Source organism: Anomaloglossus baeobatrachus, chromosome 1, assembly GCF_048569485.1.
Source record: "Anomaloglossus baeobatrachus isolate aAnoBae1 chromosome 1, aAnoBae1.hap1, whole genome shotgun sequence".
In the NCBI taxonomy this organism is placed as follows: domain Eukaryota; kingdom Metazoa; phylum Chordata; class Amphibia; order Anura; family Aromobatidae; genus Anomaloglossus; species Anomaloglossus baeobatrachus.
Window position 1 is genome coordinate 961670400 of NC_134353.1, and position 10588 is coordinate 961680987.

The window sequence follows — 10588 nt, forward strand, 5'->3', positions numbered from 1 at the left end:
ATATACCCATCTGTACAGTATATACCCCACACCTGAGCACGGAGGAATAGCATAGCACTGTGTACAGTATATACTCATCTGTACAGTATACACCCCACACCTGAGCACGGAGGAATAGCATAGCACTGTATACAGTATATACTCATCTGTACAGTATACACCCCACACCTGAGCACGGAGGAATAGCATAGCACTGTATACAGTATATACTCATCTGTACAGTATATACCCCACACCTGAGCACGGAGGAATATCATAGCACTGTATACAGTATATACTCATCTGTACAGTATACACCCCACACCTGAGCACGGAGGAATAGCATAGCACTGTATACAGTATATACTCATCTGTACAGTATACACCCCACACCTGAGCACGGAGGAATATCATAGCACTGTATACAGTATATACCCATCTGTACAGTATATACCCCACACCTGAGCACGGAGGAATAGCATAGCACTGTGTACAGTATATACTCATCTGTACAGTATATACCCCACACCTGAGCACGGAGAAATATCATAGCACTGTGTACAGTATATACTCATCTGTACAGTATATACCCCACACCTGAGCACGGAGGAGTATCATAGCACTGTATACAGTATATACTCATCTGTACAGTATACACCCCACACCTGAGCACGGAGGAATATCATAGCACTGTATACAGTATATACTCATCTGTACAGTATACACCCCACACCTGAGCACGGAGGAATATCATAGCACTGTATACAGTATATACTCATCTGTACAGTATACACCCCACACCTGAGCACGGAGGAATAGCATAGCACTGTGTACAGTATATACCCATCTGTACAGTATATACCCCACACCTGAGCACGGAGGAATAGCATAGCACTGTATACAGTATATACTCATCTGTACAGTATATACCCCACACCTGAGCACGGAGGAATAGCATAGCACTGTGTACAGTATATACTCATCTGTACAGTATACACCCCACACCTGAGCACGGAGGAATAGCATAGCACTGTATACAGTATATACTCATCTGTACAGTATACACCCCACACCTGAGCACGGAGGAATATCATAGCACTGTATACAGTATATACTCATCTGTACAGTATACACCCCACACCTGAGCACGGAGGAATAGCATAGCACTGTATACAGTATATACTCATCTGTACAGTATATACCCCACACCTGAGCACGGAGGAGTATCATAGCACTGTATACAGTATATACTCATCTGTACAGTGTATACCCCACACCTGAGCACGGAGGAATATCATAGCACTGTATACAGTATATACTCATCTGTACAGTATACACCCCACACCTGAGCACGGAGGAATATCATAGCACTGTATACAGTATATACTCATCTGTACAGTATATACCCCACACCTGAGCACGGAGGAATATCATAGCACTGTATACAGTATATACCCATCTGTACAGTATATACCCAGTACAGTATACACCCAGCTATACAGTATATACCCAGCTGTACAGTATACACCCCACACCTGAGCACGGAGGAATATCATAGCACTGCGTACAGTATATACTCATCTGTACAGTATACACCCCACACCTGAGCACGGAGGAATAGCATAGCACTGTATACAGTATATACTCATCTGTACAGTATATACCCCACACCTGAGCACGGAGGAATATCATAGCACTGTATACAGTATATACTCATCTGTACAGTATACACCCCACACCTGAGCACGGAGGAATATCATAGCACTGTATACAGTATATACTCATCTGTACAGTATATACCCCACACCTGAGCACGGAGGAATAGCATAGCACTGTGTACAGTATATACTCATCTGTACAGTATACACCCCACACCTGAGCACGGAGGAATAGCATAGCACTGTATACAGTATATACCCATCTGTACAGTATATACCCCACACCTGAGCACGGAGGAATATCATAGCACTGTATACAGTATATACCCATCTGTACAGTATATACCCCACACCTGAGCACGGAGGAATAGCATAGCACTGTGTACAGTATATACTCATCTGTACAGTATATACCCCACACCTGAGCACGGAGGAATAGCATAGCACTGTATACAGTATATACTCATCTGTACAGTATATACCCCACACCTGAGCACGGAGGAGTATCATAGCACTGTATACAGTATATACTCATCTGTACAGTATACACCCCACACCTGAGCACGGAGGAATAGCATAGCACTGTATACAGTATATACTCATCTGTACAGTATACACCCCACACCTGAGCACGGAGGAATAGCATAGCACTGTATACAGTATATACTCATCTGTACAGTATATACCCCACACCTGAGCACGGAGGAATATCATAGCACTGTATACAGTATATACTCATCTGTACAGTATACACCCCACACCTGAGCACGGAGGAATAGCATAGCACTGTATACAGTATATACTCATCTGTACAGTATACACCCCACACCTGAGCACGGAGGAATATCATAGCACTGTATACAGTATATACCCATCTGTACAGTATATACCCCACACCTGAGCACGGAGGAATAGCATAGCACTGTGTACAGTATATACTCATCTGTACAGTATATACCCCACACCTGAGCACGGAGGAATATCATAGCACTGTGTACAGTATATACTCATCTGTACAGTATATACCCCACACCTGAGCACGGAGGAGTATCATAGCACTGTATACAGTATATACTCATCTGTACAGTATACACCCCACACCTGAGCACGGAGGAATATCATAGCACTGTATACAGTATATACTCATCTGTACAGTATACACCCCACACCTGAGCACGGAGGAATATCATAGCACTGTATACAGTATATACTCATCTGTACAGTATACACCCCACACCTGAGCACGGAGGAATAGCATAGCACTGTATACAGTATATACTCATCTGTACAGTATACACCCCACACCTGAGCACGGAGGAATATCATAGCACTGTATACAGTATATACTCATCTGTACAGTATACACCCCACACCTGAGCACGGAGGAATAGCATAGCACTGTATACAGTATATACTCATCTGTACAGTATATACCCCACACCTGAGCACGGAGGAGTATCATAGCACTGTATACAGTATATACTCATCTGTACAGTGTATACCCCACACCTGAGCACGGAGGAATATCATAGCACTGTATACAGTATATACTCATCTGTACAGTATACACCCCACACCTGAGCACGGAGGAATATCATAGCACTGTATACAGTATATACTCATATGTACAGTATATACCCCACACCTGAGCACGGAGGAATATCATAGCACTGTATACAGTATATACTCATCTGTACAGTATACACCCCACACCTGAGCACGGAGGAATATCATAGCACTGTATACAGTATATACCCATCTGTACAGTATATACCCAGTACAGTATACACCCAGCTATACAGTATATACCCAGCTGTACAGTATACACCCCACACCTGAGCACGGAGGAATATCATAGCACTGCGTACAGTATATACTCATCTGTACAGTATACACCCCACACCTGAGCACGGAGGAATAGCATAGCACTGTATACAGTATATCATAGTATCATAGTATCATAGTTTTTAAGGTTGAAGGGAGACTCTAAGTCCATCTAGTTCAACCCGTAGCCTAACATGTTGATCCAGAGGAAGGCAAAAAAAAACCAATGTGGCAAACAAGTTCCAATGGGGAAAAATTTCCTTCCTGACTCCACATCCGGCAATCAGACTAGTTCCCTGGATGAATACCCTGTCATAAAATCTAATATACATAACTGGTAATATTAAATTTTTCAAGAAAGGCGTCCAGGCTCTGCTTAAATGTTAGTAGTGAATCACTCATTACAACATCATGCGGCAGAGAGTTCCATAGTCTCAATGCTCGTACAGTAAAGAATCCTCGTCTGTGATTATGATTAAACCTTCTTTCCTCAAGACGTAGCGGATGCCCCCGTGTTCCAGTCGCAGGCCTAGGTGTAAAAAGATCTTTGGAAAGGTCTCTGTACTGTCCCCTCATATATTTATACATTGTGATTAGATCCCCCCTAAGCCTTCGTTTTTCCTGTCTTTGTATTGCAGCCCCCCCATTCCTCTAATAATCTTGGTGGCTCTTCTCTGCACCCTCTCCAGTTCAGCTATGTCCTTCTTATATATCGGTGACCAGAATTGTACACAGTATTCTAAGTGCGGTCGCACTAGTGACTTGTACAGAGGTAGAACTATATTTTTTTCATGAACACTTCTACCTCTTTTAATACATCCCATTATTTTATTAGCCCTGGCAGCAGCTGCCTGACACTGGCCACTAAAGTGAAGTTTACCATCCCCCCATACACCCAAGTCTTTTTCTGTGTCTGTTTTACCCAGTGTTCTACAATTAAGTACATAATTATAAATGTTATTTCCTCTACCCAAGTGCATGACCTTACATTTATCTACATTAAACTTCAATTGCCACTTCTCAGCCCAATCCTCCAATTTACATAAATCTCCCTGTAATATAAAATTATCCTCCTCTGTATTGATTACCCTCAATATATACTCATCTGTACAGTATATACCCCACACCTGAGCACGGAGGAATAGCATAGCACTGTATACAGTATATACTCATCTGTACAGTATATACCCCACACCTGAGCACGGAGGAATAGCATAGCACTGTATACAGTATATACTCATCTGTACAGTATACACCCCACACCTGAGCACGGAGGAATATCATAGCACTGTATACAGTATATACTCATCTGTACAGTATATACCCCACACCTGAGCACGGAGGAATATCATAGCACTGTATACAGTATATACTCATCTGTACAGTATACACCCCACACCTGAGCACGGAGGAATAGCATAGCACTGTATACAGTATATACCCATCTGTACAGTATATACCCCACACCTGAGCACGGAGGAATAGCATAGCACTGTATACAGTATATACCCATCTGTACAGTATATACCCCACACCTGAGCACGGAGGAATATCATAGCACTGTATACAGTATATACTTATCTGTACAGTATATACCCCACACCTGAGCACGGAGGAATATCATAGCACTGTATACAGTATATACTCATCTGTACAGTATACACCCCACACCTGAGCACGGAGGAATAGCATAGCACTGTATACAGTATATACCCATCTGTACAGTATATACCCCACACCTGAGCACGGAGGAATAGCATAGCACTGTATACAGTATATACCCATCTGTACAGTATATACCCCACACCTGAGCACGGAGGAATATCATAGCACTGTATACAGTATATACCCATCTGTACAGTGTATACCCCACACCTGAGCACGGAGGAATAGCATAGCACTGTATACAGTATATACTCATCTGTACAGTATATACCCCACACCTGAGCACGGAGGAATATCATAGCACTGTATACAGTATATACCCATCTGTACAGTGTATACCCCACACCTGAGCACGGAGGAATATCATAGCACTGTGTACAGTATATACCCATCTGTACAGTATATACCCCACACCTGAGCACGGAGGAATATCATAGCACTGTATACAGTATATACCCATCTGTACAGTGTATACCCCACACCTGAGCACGGAGGAATAGCATAGCACTGTATACAGTATATACTCATCTGTACAGTATATACCCCACACCTGAGCACGGAGGAATATCATAGCACTGTATACAGTATATACCCATCTGTACAGTGTATACCCCACACCTGAGCACGGAGGAATATCATAGCACTGTGTACAGTATATACCCAGCTGTACAGTATACACCCCACACCTGAGCACGGAGGAATAGCATAGCACTGTGTACAGTATATACTCATCTGTACAGTATATACCCCACACCTGAGCACGGAGGAATAGCATAGCACTGTATACAGTATATACCCATCTGTACAGTATATACCCCACACCTGAGCACGGAGGAATAGCATAGCACTGTATACAGTATATACTCATCTGTACAGTATATACCCCACACCTGAGCACGGAGGAATATCATAGCACTGTATACAGTATATACTCATCTGTACAGTATACACCCCACACCTGAGCACGGAGGAATATCATAGCACTGTATACAGTATATACTCATATGTACAGTATATACCCCACACCTGAGCACGGAGGAATAGCATAGCACTGTGTACAGTATATACTCATCTGTACAGTATATACCCCACACCCAGGGGCGTAACGACCGCGGTCGCAGAGGTCGCCACTGCGACCGGGCCCGCGGGGTTAAAGGGGCCCGGCAGCCGCTCTGCAGAGCCGGCTGCCGGGCCCCTATGTGTAGTGCCGCTGTGTAGTGGCCGACTGCGCGACCGTTAGGGGGCCGGCCTGTGAGTCAGGGGGCCCGGTGTCAGCAGGGGGCATAGGGGCCCCTGACCTGGAGAGGCCACCAGGCGTTCCTGACCTGCAGCAGAGCAGAAGCGCTCCTGCACAGCAGACGGAATCCATCCTGCAGGACCTGCGATGATGTCATGCCCATGTGACTGTGGGAGGAGACACAGGAGGCCGGGGAGAAAGCAGGAGAAGATACTTCGAACACATGAGTGGTAATGAGAAAAGAGGGAACATGAGGGGAGGGGGGCTGCAGGGTGAGTGCAGACTGCGACAGAAGCATGTGAAGGGGTGCAGAGTGTTTGAGAGGGGTAATTTGGGGTACAGGCAGGGTGAGTTATGTGGGGCAGGGTGTGTGACATATGGGGGTGTAGTGTGAGTGATATGGAGGGATGCAGGCTGTATGGGGAGCAGGGTGTGTGACATATGGGGGCAGGGGCGTAACTACCGCGGTCGCAGGGGTCGGAAGGAGAAGAGAGGTATTGTACTTGTTTTTTGTTATTTTGCTGGCTCCATGACACGTAGAGGCCCCGGGGGAAGCTGGCTGCATGACACATAGAGGCCCTTGGGGGGGGGGGGGGGGGCGCGGCTGGCTCCATAACACCTGGTGGGACTGGCTGCATGACACATGGAGGCCTGGGGGGGCTGGTTGCATGACACATGGAGGCCCTGGGGGGGCTGGCTGCATGACACATGGAGGCCTGGGGGGCTGGCTGCATGACACCTGGTGGGGCTGGCTGCATGACACATAGAGGCCTGTGGGGCTGGCTGCATGACACATGGAGGCCTGGGGGGCTGGCTGCATGACACATGGAGGCCTGGGGGGCTGGCTGCATGACACCTGGTGGGGCTGGCTGCATGACACATAGAGGCCTGGGGGTCTGGCTGCATGACACCTGGTGGGGCTGGCTGCATGACACATAGAGGCCCTGGGGGGGCTGGCTGCATGACACCTGGTGGGGCTGGCTGCATGACACATAGAGGCCCTGGGGGGGCTGGCTGCATGACACATCGAGGCCTGGGGGGCTGGCTGCATGACACCTGGTGGGGCTGGCTGCATGACACATAGAGGCCTGTGGGGCTGGCTGCATGACACATGGAGGCCTGGGGGGCTGGCTGCATGACACATGGAGGCCTGGGGGGCTGGCTGCATGACACCTGGTGGGGCTGGCTGCATGACACATAGAGGCCTGTGGGGCTGGCTGCATGACACATGGAGGCCTGGGGGGCTGGCTGCATGACACATGGAGGCCTGGGGGGCTGGCTGCATGACACATGGAGGCCTGGGGGGCTGGCTGCATGACACCTGGTGGGGCTGGCTGCATGACACATAGAGGCCTGTGGGGCTGGCTGCATGACACATGGAGGCCTGGGGGGCTGGCTGCATGACACATGGAGGCCTGGGGGGCTGGCTGCATGACACCTGGTGGGGCTGGCTGCATGACACCTGGTGGGGCTGGGGGGCTGGCAGCATGACACGTAGAGGCCCCGGGGCAAGCTGGCTGCATGACACATAGAGGCCCTGGGGGGGCTGGCTGCATGACACCTGGTGGGACTGGCTGCATGACACATAGAGGCCTGGGGGGCTGGCTGAATGACACCTGGTGGGGCTGGCTGCATGACACATAGAGGCCTGGGGGTCTGGCTGCATGACACCTGGTGGGGCTGGCTGCATGACACATAGAGGCCTGTGGGGCTGGCTGCATGACACATGGAGGCCTGGGGGGCTGGCTGCATGACACCTGGTGGGGCTGGCTGCATGACACATGGAGGCCTGGTGGGGCTGGCTGCATGACACATAGAGGCCCTGGGGGGGCTGGCTGCATGACACCTGGTGGGGCTGGCTGCATGACACATAGAGGCCTGTGGGGCTGGCTGCATGACACCTGGTGGGGCTGGCTGCATGACACATGGAGGCCTGGGGGGCTGGCTGCATGACACATGGAGGCCTGTGGGGCTGGCTGCATGACACCTGGTGGGGCTGGGGGGCTGGGCTAGCAGCATGACACGTAGAGGCCCCGGGGCAAGCTGGCTGCATGACACGTGGAGGACTGGGGGGCTGGCTGCATGATACATGGAGGCCTGGGGGTGCTGGCTGCATGATACATGGAGGTCTATGGGACTGCATAATAAACATGAAGGACACCTTATACATGGACTATAGGGGTGCATTATACATGGAGGAGTATGGGGCTGCATAATACAATATGATTCATGGGGCTGCATTATAATACATATAGGACTATGGGGGCTACATTATAATATATGGAGGACTATGGAGGCTAGTTTATACATGGTCTGTGGGGGTGCATTATAAAACAGGGAGGACTATGTTGTGCAGTATAAAATATGGAGAACTATGGAAAATGTATTATAATACATGGAGGACTATGGAAGTGCATTCTAATATATGAACGGTTATGTGGGACCCTTTATACTATATGGAAGGCTATGTGGGGGCCATTATAGTATTTGGAGAACTATGTACGAGGGGGGACAAAGATACAAGTATGGGATGGGAATGTTTTGTGCTGAGGTGTGAAGGCTCTTTCCCTCAGCACCCAGCTTTCCCATGCTCTGCTATACATCTCTCAGCACCCAGCTTTCCCATGCTCTGATATGGGAAAGCTGGGTGCTGAGGGAAAGATGTGTGACAGAGCATGGGAAAGCTGGGTGCTGAGGACAAGATGGATATCAGATCATGGGAAAGCAGAGTGCTGTGGGTAAAAGCCAAGTGTCAGCATCATTATCCCGTACCCTAAGTGTCGGTGTACATGGAGGGGGGCCCTGGTCCAAATTTTGCACCAGGGCCCATCAAACTCTAGTTACGCCACTGCCCACACCTGAGCACGGAGGAGTATCATAGCACTGTATACAGTATATACTCATCTGTACAGTATATACCCCACACCTGAGCACGGAGGAATATCATAGCACTGTATACAGTATATACCCAGCTGTACAGTATATACCCCACACCTGAGCACGGAGGAATATCATAGCACTGTATACAGTATATACTCATCTGTACAGTATATACCCCACACCTGAGCACGGAGGAATATCATAGCACTGTATACAGTATATACTCATCTGTACAGTGTACACCCCACACCTGAGCACGGAGGAATATCATAGCACTGTATACAGTATATACTCATCTGTACAGTGTATACCCCACACCTGAGCACGGAGGAATAGCATAGCACTGTGTACAGTATATACTCATCTGTACAGTATATACCCCACACATGAGCACGGAGGAATAGCATAGCACTGTATACAGTATATACTCATCTGTACAGTATATACCCCACACCTGGGCACGGAGGAATATCATAGCACTGTATACAGTATATACCCATCTGTACAGTATATACCCAGTACAGTATACACCCAGCTATACAGTATATACCCAGCTGTACAGTATACACCCCACACCTGAGCACGGAGGAGTATCATAGCACTGTGTACAGTATATACTCATCTGTACAGTGTATACCCCACACCTGAGCACGGAGGAATATCATAGCACTGTATACAGTATATACCCATCTGTACAGTATACACCCCACACCTGAGCACGGAGGAATATCATAGCACTGTATACAGTATATACCCATCTGTACAGTATATACCCCACACCTGAGCATGGAGGAATATCATAGCACTTTGTACAGTATATACTCATCTGTACAGTATATACCCCACACCTGAGCACGGAGGAATATCATAGCACTGCGTACAGTATATACTCATCTGTACAGTGTATACCCCACACCTGAGCACGGAGGAATATCATAGCACTGTATACAGTATATACTCATCTGTACAGTATATACCCCACACCTGAGCACGGAGGAATATCATAGCACTGTGTACAGTATATACTCATCTGTACAGTATATACCACTGTGGAGGTCACCTGAGCTGTAGTATGTTTGTTTAAACGTAATAAGAATATCTGTGTATATAACTAAATCAAAATCTAGATGTAGATGCAAAATTATCTGTCTGTCTATGTAGCAATTGCACAGACCTATAGTATAATTTAAAGTTGTATAATCATGAAGGAGTTAACTAAAGATGATGAAGCCAGGATGTGAAGCTACAAAGTCTTATCAGTAATGTTCACATAGAAAGAATGTTTTAATGAACATCTGTTGGGAGAAATAGGGGAGTGACACTCCCATAAACTCTGTGTATCATT